The 13,543-nt window shown below is 45.3% G+C and overlaps 1 protein-coding gene and 1 pseudogene across 8 annotated transcripts in view; both read left to right on the forward strand.

Moving 5' to 3' along the window:
* The window catches only part of LOC139262274 (alpha-(1,6)-fucosyltransferase), a 1,093,864-nt gene that overhangs the window by 1,058,814 nt on the left and 21,507 nt on the right, over nt 1–13,543 (forward strand). The window lies entirely within an intron of this gene.
* LOC139263595 (U2 spliceosomal RNA) lies at nt 7,473–7,711 on the forward strand (annotated as a pseudogene).

The following is a 13,543-nucleotide window of genomic DNA, read 5'->3' on the forward strand; positions in this document are numbered from 1 at the left end:
CCCTATACAGTTGCAGAAGGACCTCCCTGCTTTTGTACTCCATCCCTCTCGCAATGAAGGCCAACATTCCATTCGCCTTCCTGATTACCTGCTGCATCTGCAAACTAACTTTTTGGGATTCATGCACAAGGACCCCCAGGTCCCTCTGCACCGCAGCATGTTGTAATTTCTCCCCATTCAAATAATATTCCATTTTACTGTTTTTTTTCACAAGGTGGATGACCTCACATTTTCTGACATTGTATTCCATCTGCCAAACCTTAGCCCATTCACTTAACCTATCTAAATCTCTTTGCAGCCTCTCTGTGTCCTCTACACAACCCGCTTTCCCACGAATCTTTGTGTCATCTGCAAATTTTGTTACACTACACTCTGTCCCCTCTTCCAGGTCATCTATGTATATTGTAAACAGTTGTGGTCCCAGCACCGATCCCTGTGGCATACCACTAACCACCGATTTCCAACCCGAAAAGGACTCATTTATCCCGACTCTGCTTTCTGTTAGCCAGCCAATTCTCGATCCATGCTAATACATTTCCTCTGACTCCGCGTACCTTTATCTTCTGCAGTAACCTTTTGTGTGGCACCTTATCGAATGCCTTTTAGAAATCTAAATACACCACATCCATCGGTACACCTCTGTCCACCATGCTCATTATAACCTCAAAGAATTCCAGTAAATTAGTTAAACATGATTTCCCCTTCATGAATCCATGCTGCGTCTGCTTGATTGCACTATTCCTATCTCGATGTCCCGCTATTTCTTCCTTAATGATAGTTTCAAACATTTTCCCCACTACAGATGTTAAACTAACCGGCCTATAGTTACCTGCCTTTTGTCTGCCCCCTTTTTTAAACAGAGGCGTTACATTAGCTGCTTTCCAATCTGCTGGTACCTCCCCAGAGTCTAGAGAATTTTGGTAGATTATAATGAATGCATCTGCTATAACTTCTGCCATCTCTTTTAATACCCTGGGATGCATTTCATCAGGATCAGGGGACTTGTCTACCTTGAGTCCCATTAGCCTGTCCAGCACTACCCGCCTAGTGATAGTAATTGTCTCAAGGTCCTCCCTTCCCACATTCCTGTGACCAGCAATTTTTGGCATGGTTTTTGTGTCTTCCACTGTGAAGACCGAAGCAAAATAATTGTTTAAAGTCTCAGCCATTTCCACATTTCCCATTATTAAATCCCCCTTCTCATCTTCTAAGGGACCAACATTTATTTAATCACTCTTTTCCGTTTGATATATCTGTAAAAGCTTTTACTATCCGTTTTTATGTTTTGCGCAAGTTTACCTTCGTAATCTATCTTTCCTTTCTTAATTGCTTTTTTAGTCATTCTTTGCTGTCGTTTAAAATTTTCCCAATCTTCTAATTTCCCACTTACCTTGGCCACCTTATACGCATTGGTTTTTAATTTGATACTCTCCTTTATTTCCTTGGTTATCCACGGCTGGTTATCCCTTCTCTTACCGCCCTTCTTTTTCACTGCAATATATTTTTGTTGAGCACTATGAAAGAGCTCCTTAAAAGTCCTCCACTGTTCCTCAATTGTGCCACCATTTAGTCTGTGTTTCCAGTCTACTTTAGCTAACTCTGCCCTCATCCCACTGTAGTCCCCTTTGTTTAAGCACAGTACGCTCGTTTGAGACACTATTTCCTCATTCTCAATCTGTATTACAAATTCAACCATACTCTGATCACTCATTCCGAGAGAATCTTTTACTAGGAGATCGTTTATTATTCCTGTCTCATTACACAGGACCAGATCTAAGATAGCTTGCTCCCTTGTAGATTCTGTAACATACTGTTCTAAGAAACAATCCCGTATGCATTCTATGAATTCCTCCTCCAGGCTATCCCGTGCGATTTGATTTGACCAATCGATATGTAGGTTAAAATCCCCCATGATTACTGCCGTTCCTTTTTCACATGCCTCCATTATTCCCTTGATTATTGCCCGCCCCACCGTGAAGTTATTATTTAGGGGCCTATAAACTATGCCCACCAGTGACTTTTTCCCCTTACTATATCTAATCTCCACCCACAATGATTCAACATTTTGTTCATTGGAGCCAATATCATCCCTCACAACTGCCCCGATATCATCCTTTATTAACAGAGCTACCCACCTCCTTTCCCTTCTTGTCTATCTTTCCGAATCGTCAGATACCCCTGTATGTTTAATTCCCAGTCTTGGCCACCCTGCAACCACGTTTCTGTAATGGCCACCAAATCATACCCATTTGTAATGATTTGTGCCATCAACTCATTTACTTTATTTCGAATGCTGCGTGCGTTTAGGTAGAGTGTTTTAATAGTAGTTTTTAGACCATGATTTTTAGTTTTGACCCCTCCTGCAGCCCCTTTATATTCAGTGGCCCTTTTTTGTTTTTTGCCTTGGGTTTCTCTGCCCTCCATTTTTATTCATCTCATTTCTGTCTTTTGCTTTTGTCTCCTTTTTGTTTCCCTCTGTCTCCCTGCATTGGTTCCCATCCCCCTGCCATATTAGTTTAACTCCTCCCCAACAGCATTAGCAAACACTCCCCCTACGACATTGGTTCCGGTCCTGCCTCGGTGCAGACCGTCCGGTTTGTACTGGTCCCACCTCCCCCAGAACCGGTTCCAATGCCCCAGGAATTTGAATCCCTCCCTGCTGCACCACTGCTCAAGCCACGTATTCATCTGAGCTATCCTGCGATTCCTACTCTGATTAGCACGTGGCACTGGTAGAAATCCTGAGATTACTACTTTTGAGGTCCTACGTTTTAATTTAGCTCCTCGCTCCTTAAATTCGTCTCGTAGGACCTCATCCCTTTTTTTACCTATATCGTTGGTATCAATGTGCACCACGACAACTGGCTGTTCACCCTCACTTTTCAGAATGTCCTGCACCCGCTCCGAGACATCCTTGACCCTTGCACCAGGGAGACAACATGTCATCCTGGAGTCTCGGTTGCGGCCGCAGAAACGCCTATCTATTCCCCTTACAATCGAATCCCCTATCACTATCGCTCTCCCACTCTTTTTCCTGCCCTCCTGTGCAGCAGAGCCAGCCACGGTGCCATGAACTTGGCTGCTGCTGCCCTCCCCTGATGAGTCATCCCCCTCAACAGTACTCAAAAGGGTGTATCTGTTTTGCAGGGGGATGACCGCAGGGGACCCCTGCACTACCTTCCTTGCACTGCTCTTCCTGCTGGTCTTCCATTCCCTTGCTGGCTGTGGACCCTTCACCTGCGGTAAGACCAACTCGCGACACGTGCTACTCACGTCATTCTCAGCATCGTGGATGCTCCAGAGTGAATCCACCCTTCGCTCCAATTCCGCAACGCGGTCTGTCAGGAGCTGGAGGCGGATACACTTCCCGCAGATGTAGTCGTCAGGGACACCAGAAGTGTCCCTGAGTTCCCACATGGTACAGGAGGAGCATATCACGTGACCGAGCTCTCCTGCCATGACTTAACCCTTAGATACACTTAAATTGGCAACAACAATGCTAAAGTTTACTCACTGATATAGAAGAGAAAAAAAAAAACTACTCACCAATCACCAGCCAATCACTTACCCCCTTGGCTGTGACGTCACCTTTCTGTTTTTTTCTACTTCTTTTTTGCCTTCTCCCTGTAGCTGCACCGGCACGCCTTTATAGGCCTCTCGCCGACCCCGGAACTCACGCCTCAACGACGCACCTCCTCACGCCGCTCCCGACTGCCGCCACGTTGGGCCTTGGTAGGCCTCTCGCCGACCCTGGAACTCATGCCTCAGAGACGCACCTCCTCACGCTGGCAGATTATAAGTAGTGGGGTACTGCAAGGATCAGTGCTTGGGGCTCAGCTATTCACAATCTATGTCAATGATTTGGATGAGAGGACCATATGTAATATAATCCACGTTTGCTGATGATACAATGCTAGGTGGGAATGTAAGTTGTGAGGAGGATGCAAAGAGTCTTCAAGGGGATATAGGGCTTAATTTTCCCCAAAGCTGTTTTTTGGCATACTTGAAGAGTTACGCCTTTTTTGGGGGCCCAACTACACTCAAAAAATCATCCAACTTTCCCCATTTGAATTGTTGATTTTGGCGCCGCTTATGTTATGTATTTAACCCTTTGTAACCTGCATGACACCCGACCACTAGAGGACCCACCTGTTGGAGTTGCAAGGGATCCCAGCATCACAGTATATAAGCAGCCCACCCACGAGGTACCTGCACTCTGGAATCTTATTAAAGGAGCTAAGGTCACACTTGCTCATTACACACAGTACTCAGTTTCACCATTTATTATGAGCGTAACAATTGGCGACGAGGTAACGAAAAACCGCGCAAAAATGCAAAGAACAGTCGGCATCCTGGAGAAGTTCTCAGAAGGGGATGATTGGGAGGCCTTCGTGGAGAGACTCGACTAATACTTTGTGGCCAACGAACTGGAAGGGGACGAGAATGCTACCAAACAACTTATGGCCTCATGAAGAATCTCCTGGCCCCTTAAACCAACAGAGAAATCCTACGAAGAATTGTGTACGCTGGTCCAGGAGCACCTAAATTCTAAGGAAAGCGTTTTGATGGCGAGATGTTGGTTCTACACGTGTCAACGATCGGAGGGCCAGGAAGTGGCGAGCTACGTCGCCGAACTAAGGCGCCTCGCAGGACATTGTGAGTTTGAGGGATTCCTAGAACAAATGCTCAGAGACTTTTTTGTACTGGGCATTGGACATGAGACAATCCTTCGCAAACTGTTGACTGTAGAAACTTCGAATCTTGAGTAAAGTCATAATGATAGCCCAGGCATTTATGTCCAACAGCGACAACACCAAGCAGATTTCGCAGAACAAAGAAGTTTCGGCCAGTACTGTGCATAAAGTAACGTCGGTTTTGAGCATAAATGTCCATGGCAGAACGTACACACCGGCTGCTGTGGCCTGACCTCAATTGACCCAGAGTCCGCCATCAATCATTCATGCGAGGCAGTTAATACCCTGTTGGCGGTGCGGAGCTGATCATTGGCCCCATCAATTCTGTTTTAAGCACTATGCGTGCAATGGTTGCAGAACAATGGGACACCTTCAACGAATGTGCAGGTGAGCTGCAAACTCTGGAAACCACCATGTTGTAGAGGAAGATCGATCCACAGTGGATCAGACTGAATTGGAGACTCGTACGGAGGAGGCAGAAGTGTACGGGGTACACACTTTCACAACGAAATGCCCACCAATAATGTTGAAAGTTGAACTAAATGGCATTCCATTATCTATGGAGCTGGACACGGGGGGCAAGTCAGTCCATAATGAGTAAAAAGCCCTCCGACAGGCTGTGGGGAAAGAAGCACACAGGCCCAAGCTCAGCCCCATTCACAGCAAACTAAGGACTTACACCAAGGAACTAATCCCTGTAATTGGCAATGCAGAAGTCAAAGTCTCCTATGACATGAACTCCTCCCACTGTGGATTGTACCAGGGGATGGCCCCACGTTGTTTGGCAGAAGTTGGCTGGGAAAAATCCGCTGGAACTGGGATGACAGCCGAGCGCTTTCGTCCGTCAACGACGTCTCATGTACCCAGGTTCTAAGCAAGTTCCCAGCGTTATTCGAGCCAGGCATTGAAAGCTTCTTGGGGGCGAAAGTGCAGATCCATTTGGTTCCCGGTACACGACTCATCCACCACAAGGCTCGGGCGGTACCGTACATGATGCATGAAAAAGTGGAAATTGAGCTAGACAGGCTGCAACATGAAGGCATCATCACACCGGTGGAATTCAACGACTGGGCCAGCCCGATTGTCTCGGTACTCAAGGAGAACAGCACGGTTAGAATTTGCGTGGACTATAAAGTAACGATTAACCGTTTTTCACTGCAGGACCAGTACCCGCTACCCAAGGTAAATGACCTATGTGCGACCCTGGCTGAAGGAAAAACATTCACCAAGCTGTACCTGACCTCGACCTACATGACGCAGGAGCTGAAGGAGTCTTCGAAAGACCTCACCTGCATCAACAGACACAAAGATCTGTTTATCTACAACTGGTGCCCGTTCGGGATTCGGTCGGCCGCGGCGATGTTCCACATGGAGAGCCTGCTAAAGTCGGCACCTTGCACAGTGGTCTTCCAGGACAACATTTTGGTTACAGGTCGGGACACCATGGAGCACTTGAAGAATCTGGAGGAGGTTCTTAGTCGGTTGGTTCACGTGGGGCTCAGGTTGAAACGCTCGAAGTGTGTTTTCCTGGCACAGGACGTCGAATTCTTAGGAAGGAGAATCACAGCAGACGGCATCAAACCCACCGAAGTCAAGACGGAGGCCATCAAGAACGCGCTGTGACCACAGAATGTGATGGAGCTGCAGTCGTTCCAGGGACTCCTTAACTATTTTGGTAATTTCCTACCTGGGTTAAGCACCTTGCTAGAACCGTTACATGCGTTACTACGTAAGGGAGAAGACTGGATATGGGGGAATTCACAAGAGACTTCCTTTAAGAAGCCAGAAATCTTTTGTGTTCTAACAAACTGCTTGTCCTGTACAACCCATGTAAATGATTAGTGCTAGCTTGCGATGTGTCATCATCCAGGGTTGGGTGTGTGTTACAACAGGCTAACGAACCGGGAATTTTGCAACCAGTTGCGTATGCATCCAGGAGTTTGTCCAAGGCCGAAAGGGCCTGCAGCATGCTTGAAAAAGAGGCTCTGGCATGCGTTTACGGGGTAAAAAAAAATGCACCAGTACTTATTTGGCCTCAAGTTCGAGTTTGAAACTCGCCACAAGCCGCTCATATCGCTATTCTCAGAGAGCAAAGGGATTAATAACAATGCCTCTGCCCGCATCCAAAGATGGGCGCTCATGCTGTCGGCATACAACTATATAATCCGCCACAGAGCGGGCACAGAGAACTGCGCAGATGCTCTCAGTCGGCTATCATTGCCCACCACCGGGGTGGAATTGGCACAGTCAGCGGACTTGCTCATGGTCATGGAGGCATTTGAGAACGAGAAATCGAGAACGAGGACCAGCCAGGATCCTTTACTGTCCTTAGTAAAAAAAAAACTGTGTCCTCCATGGGAGCTGGTCCAGTGTCCCAGTGGAGATACAGAAGGCGATTAAGCTGTTCCACAGATGCAAAGACGAGTTGTCCCTGCAGGCGGACTCTTTTCTTGGGGCAAACGCGTGGCCTTGCCAAGAAAGGCAGAGACACATTTATTTGCGAACTGCACAATACCCACCCAGCATTGTAATGATGAAAGCCATAGCCAGATCTCACGTGTGGTGGCCCGGCATCGACTCAGATTTAGAGTTATGCGTGCGTCAGTGCAACACTTGCTCTCAGCTGAGCAATGCACCCAGAGAGGCACCGCTAAGTTTGTGGTCGTGGCCATCCAAACCCTGGTCGAGGATCCATGTAGATTATGCGGGCCCATTCCTAGGAAAAATATTTTTGGTTGTCATGAACGCTTACTCTAAATGGATTAAATGTGCAATAATGTCGCTTCTCGGCCTTTTGGCTAAGATCATGCGTAACTGACCTGACAGGGGAGTAACCACCATAACCCCAAGGTGGTTCTCCCTGGATCAGGAAGGTATATGCTTGCTTTTTTGGAAATAGGAGGTGGGTGGGGTGGCTTGACCCATCCACCTCCACGGAGGTGTGTGGGGGACCTGACCCATCCACCTCCATGGCACGAACCTGGTATTGCAGTACTTCCAGGAACGGTGCAGTGGCTCTAGGCCTTTTGGCTAAGAGCATTGGCGCAGAGTGATCCTTGAATGGGCCCAAGGTGACCTCTGGCGTTTGTGATTTGACAAAGAATTGGAACGATTGGCTACGAATTTCAAAAAAAAAAAAAAAATGTGCAATAATGTCTGTAAGCACATCCACGGCCACCATTGAAAGCCTACGAGCCATGTTTGCCACACACAGCTTGCCTGATGTCCTAGTCAGCGACAATGGGCTGTGCTTCACCAGTGCTGAATTCAAGAAATTCATGACCTGCAACTGGATCAAACATGTCACATCTGCCCCGTTCAAGCCCGCATCCAACGGCCAGGCAGTTCAGACCATCAAGCAAAGCTTGAAACGTGTGTCGGAAGGCTCCCTGCAGACCCGGTTGTCCCGAGTGCTGCTCAGCTACCACACCAGACCCCACTCACTCACCGGGGTTCCCCCAGCTGAGCTGCTCATGAAAAGGGCGCTTAAAACAAGTCTCTCACTTGTTCACCCTGATCTCCATGATCACGTGGAGGGCAAGCGGCATCAACAAAGTGTGTACCATGACCGCGCAAATTTGTCACGTGATATTGAGATCAGTGATCCTATGTTTGTGCTCAGTTATGGTTCCAAATGGCTCACTGGCATGGTCACAGCCAAAGAGGGGAGTAGGGTGTTTTAGGTCAAAGCAACCAATGGATAAACACACAGAAAATATTTGGACCAAATCAAATTGCGGTTCACCAACAGCTACGAACAACCCGAAGAGTACACCACCAACTTTGACCTTCCAAAACACGCACAAGTGGCAACTGACATCATACTTGACCACTAAACAGAATTCATCATCCCTAGCTGCCCGACAAGGCCGGCTGCCCAACAGCCCAGTGAAGAGCTGACCAACCCGCTTTTGTACCAGCTTTTGTACCGAGACGATCGACAAGGGAGCGTAAAGCCCCAGATTGTCTCACCTTGTAAATAAGAGTACTGTTGACTTCATGGGGGAGTGATGTTATGTATTTAACCCTTGTAACCTGCATCACACCTGACCACCAGAGGGCCCACCTATTGGAGTCCTAAGGGATTCCAGCATCCCTTGGGAGCACAGTATATATAAGCAGGCCACCCACGAGGTACTTGCACTCTGGAATCTTATTAAAGGAGCTAAGGTCACACTTGCTCATTACATTGCTCAGTCTGACCATTTATTATGAGCGTAACAGCTTAGCCTTTAGCTTTGGGGGTGAAGCCTAAGATCTGCACCAAAAAGATCGAGTTGACAGGGTAACGAGGGACACACTGCGAGCTGAGGCTAGAAAGTGAAACATGCAACACATTCTGGCCAGCTCACAGCAACCTGCACAAGCACCTTGCAGCAGCATTCCAGCATTAAATTATTGAAGTGTTTATGCCGAAAGTCTATCCCCTCCTTCCACCCCGTCCCTCCCCCCCCCCCGCCTTCCTGGTGCCTCGCCTAACCCTGATCGAAAGGCCTCCTGGTGCCGGGTGACGTTGCTAGCCCTGGCCGAAAGGCCTCCCCCCTCCTGGTACCGGGTGTTGCTGCTAGCCCTGGCCCTCCCTCCCCTCTCTCCCTCTCTGCTCCTGCTGTCTGGGCCATGGAACTGCATCTGCTGTGCTGATTTTCTTACCTGCGCCAATTTTGTTAACTGCCGAGAAGGTTTTTCCTGAGTGGTCACATATGCCGTCCTAAGAAAAAATGGAGTAAATCGGAGATAGACTGGCTAAGTGAATGGGCAAGAACATGGCAAATGGAATGTAATGTGGAGAAATGTGAAGTTATCCACTTCGGTAAGAAAAATAGAAAAGTATTTCTAAATGGTGAGAGATTGAAAAATGTGTTCAGAGGGACCTGGGTGTCCTTGTACACAAATCACTGAAAGTTAACATGCAGGTACTGCAAACAATTAAGAAAGCAAATGGTGTGTTGGCCTTTATTACAAGAGGATTTGAGTATAAAAGTAAAGATATTTTACTGCAATTATAGGACCTTTGTGAGACCACACCTGGAATATTGTGTACAGTTTTGGTCTCCTTACCTAAGAAAGGATATACTTGTCATTGAGGGAATGCAACAAAGGTTCACCAGTCGGATTCCTGGGATGGGGGGTTTGTCCTATGAGGAGCGACTAATTATACTTGACCTATATTCTCAAGTTTAGAAGAACAAAAGGTGATCACATAGAAGCATACAAAATTCTGACGGGATTGGACAGGTTAGATGCAGGGAGGATGTTCCCGATGTTGGGGAAGTCCAGAACCAGGGGACACAGTCTAAGGATAAGGGGTAAGCCATTTAGGACCGAGATGAGGAGAAACTTTTTCACTCAGAGAATTGTGAACCTATGGAATTCCCTACCACAGAAAGTTGTTAAGTCCAGTTCGTTGGAGATATTCAAAAAGGAGTTAGATGTGGGCCTTATGGCTAAAGGGATCAAGGGGTTATGGAGAAGTGGGGTATTGAAGTTGCATGATCAGCCATGATCATATTGAATGGTGGTGCAGGCTCGAAGGGCCGAATGGCCTGCTCCTGCACCTATTTTCTATGTTTCCTCTGGTTGGGGAGTCTAGAACTAGTCTCAGAATAAGAGGTCGGCCATTTAGGATAGAGATGAGGAGAAGTTTCTTTACTCAGAGGGTGGTGAGCCTTTGGAATTTTCTATGTCGGAGGACTGGATGCTCAGTCGTTGAGTATATTCAAGACAGATCGATAGATGTTTGAATATTAAGGGAATCAAGGGATATGGGGGTAGTGCAGGAAAGTGGAGTTGAGTTAGAAGATCAGCCATGATCTCATTGAATGGTGGCGCAGGTTCGATTGGCTGAATGGCCTACTTCTGCTCCTCTTATGTTCTAACAACATGGCAATGCCGATAATTTATTCACAGTGCGTGCACGTACATGTGATACAAGTCATTTAATGGTCTTGTGAAGTCAAGAACTGCAGCAGTCTTTAATTGTGTTTGAAGTTTCTTAAATTACAAATTTAAAGCGAACGATTAAATGAAATTCAAGAAAAGTGAATGAATTAATAAAGACTCGAAGGAAATGCTGTCGAATAGTTATTTGCTGTCAGTAACACTGCACTGAGCTCCATTAGAGCATGAGATTTGTTGCTCTTCAAGACACATTTATGCCAATTCTCATTTGAAGAAATCTTGAAAAATGCACATTTTGTTCTTTTAAAACGCAACTACCTAAAAGGAATGAAATATTACACTAATATTCCTGCCATGTCTGAGAAAATATTTGAATATAAAATATATACTCTCAATTTGGTTGTCTTAGGAATCGCAAAAGAAACATGTACCGACAAAAGGCTTCTTCAAAAAGATTTCTCTATAGGAGGAGCTGTAAACAAAGCATGTTATATCAGAGATTGTGCTATATTGAGCAGCAATCTCGAGAGAGAGAGAGAGAGAGAGAGAGCGAAGCAGCTTCAGTTACTCTTGCTTGGCCAATTTCTTCCTCCTCATCTCCTGCTGGGCACAGGGGAACTATTTGAAGGGCTATAGGGAAAGAACAGGGAAGTGGGACTAATTGGATAGTTCTTTCAAAGAGCCGGCACAGGCATAATGAGCCGAATGGCTTCTTTCTGTGCTGTATCAATCTATAATTCTGTGGTTTCATGGGTGTCTGGCACCTCAAGCACCCAATGTGTGAGCCTAAAGCATGAATGTTGCCAGATAATCACAGCCGATTCTGCTCATACCCTCGCTCACAAAGGGAAGCTGTAACTTCAACTGCCCTGAGAGCATATAACCTGCCACCTAGTTTTTGTATTTCTCGTTTGTTTTACTTAAAAACTGATTTTAATTAACACCATGGAAATTCTCAATCTGAATCAAAGCCACTTCAATGAACTTCAGTATCCAGAACATACATCAGAGCTTCCATCTGTGTCTTGTAGTTTGGTAGAATGGTGCTGACATAAAGCGCATGCTTTAAGTGAATGATTTGGTGTCTTATTTTGAATAAAGTAAAGAAAGAAGTTGGATTTATATAGCACCTTTCATGACCTCAGGACATCCCAAACTGCTTCACAGCCAATGAAGTATTTTTGAAATGTCGCTCCGGTGTAATGTAGGAAACTGAGAAAATGTTGTCAAGTAAACCCTGAGGATGTGTTTAGACAAGATGTCCTGCATGTCCACAAAGTAGCTACAAGCAGCAGGTACTATATCAGATTTAATATTTTAGTGAGTATTGTAAAGGATTTTCTACGAAGACTGCATTTTATTTATTAGGCAACTATAAGCTGTATGTATCATATCAAAAGAAATGGTACTAATATCAGAGAGCTTTGTGGTGTGGCACTAATATACTGCCATTCGGTTCCAAAATTCAACCTTTCAATATTCCATTTGAAGCATAATTTTTAAACAAATCTCTATTTCTAATCTTGGTAGTTAGTGTCGTAACTTCACAAAATAAGTTTATGCGTATGATCAAATTCAATATCTCCATAATCTTCATTTATACGCAGAAATATATCAGGTGAGAAATATAGCATACTCCAGGGAACTACTTGAGGTATTTTTTCCTGAAATCTATCAGATTGCCTCGAAGTTATGGCATATGCTCATCTTTCCATTCTTGAACATCAACTTACAAACTTACAGTCCTTGCATTTGCTATAGACAGCTTCAGCTGCTAAATCCCCAAATCATTTTTCCAACCAAATCAATTTTAAACTTTCTCAGAACATGACACGCAGAGAATCGAAGAAACCTGAAGGTACAATAATTATTCAGCAATAGGTTGAAGTTAACCTACAATGAAATTGGCCCTTTCATTAAGCAATCTACAGATACAAGAAATACCATTAGAACCTAAACGTGGTGCTGCACGGAAATAAATTAAGTTCCATTTCTAACTTCAGGCAGCTAACTCAAATACAATGACTTGCAGCCTAACGCTACAAAGGCCTTGGAAGGCTACGCACTGAAAGCCACACATTAAGCCCGCCACTTTATACCTGAGGCCAAATCATGCTAAAGAAATGAGAATAAAAAGGATCTGACTGATGAAATTGCTCTCCGGAATAAGAAAAATTGAACCTTGAATAGTTCCTTACAAGAGGTGTATTTCATGCATCAGAATTAATACGTTTCACCCCCCTTCAAGTTTTCATGTAGAGATTGTTATTCATGACCACAAGCCCCAGTCTGATTATTTCCTACAACAGACAGAAATTCCAAGTGTGTTGACTCCTAAGACATTGCAAGGTGGCTTGATGGTGGCCCTGAAATTGCGGTCGGAGGCTTCCCGTGGGCGGATGCCACTGACCACAAAAATATTTACGAATGTACCTGGTGGTCCTGGAGGAACGATATGCACAGCCCAACGCAGAGGCCCACGTATTCCAGGAGCGTCTGCGCAGCCTGGGATCACATGGGCCGGACCAACCAATGAAAATGGCGTATCCCCAGTCACATTAATGGTGAGTTCCGTTTGTACGGAGGTCACAATTTCTATGAATGAGGATAGCCCCAAAAACACACACACATTTTAAATAAAGAAGAAAACCATTTCACATATTTAAAATTAATTGACATTGAATTTAATTAAATGTTTTAGACAAAAAGTTATTTTTTTTAAATAAGTTTTAATAGGGGTAAAAAAGAAACTTACATCAATGGACAGGGTTTTTAATATAAAAATTACTGAGTTTTCATTTTCTATCTTTTAAAATTTTTACGCTGGTAAAAGCAGGCCTTGCGCGAAGGCCCTTCGCCCGGGGATGCGTTTGTACTGTCAAAAAAAATTTTGAGTTCGCAAGTGCCGGATTTTGCCGCATGCGCTTTGCGCGCCTAAACCCGGAACTTGC

The sequence above is a fragment of the Pristiophorus japonicus genome, chromosome 4 (assembly GCF_044704955.1).
Source record: "Pristiophorus japonicus isolate sPriJap1 chromosome 4, sPriJap1.hap1, whole genome shotgun sequence".
In the NCBI taxonomy this organism is placed as follows: Eukaryota; Metazoa; Chordata; class Chondrichthyes; family Pristiophoridae; genus Pristiophorus; species Pristiophorus japonicus.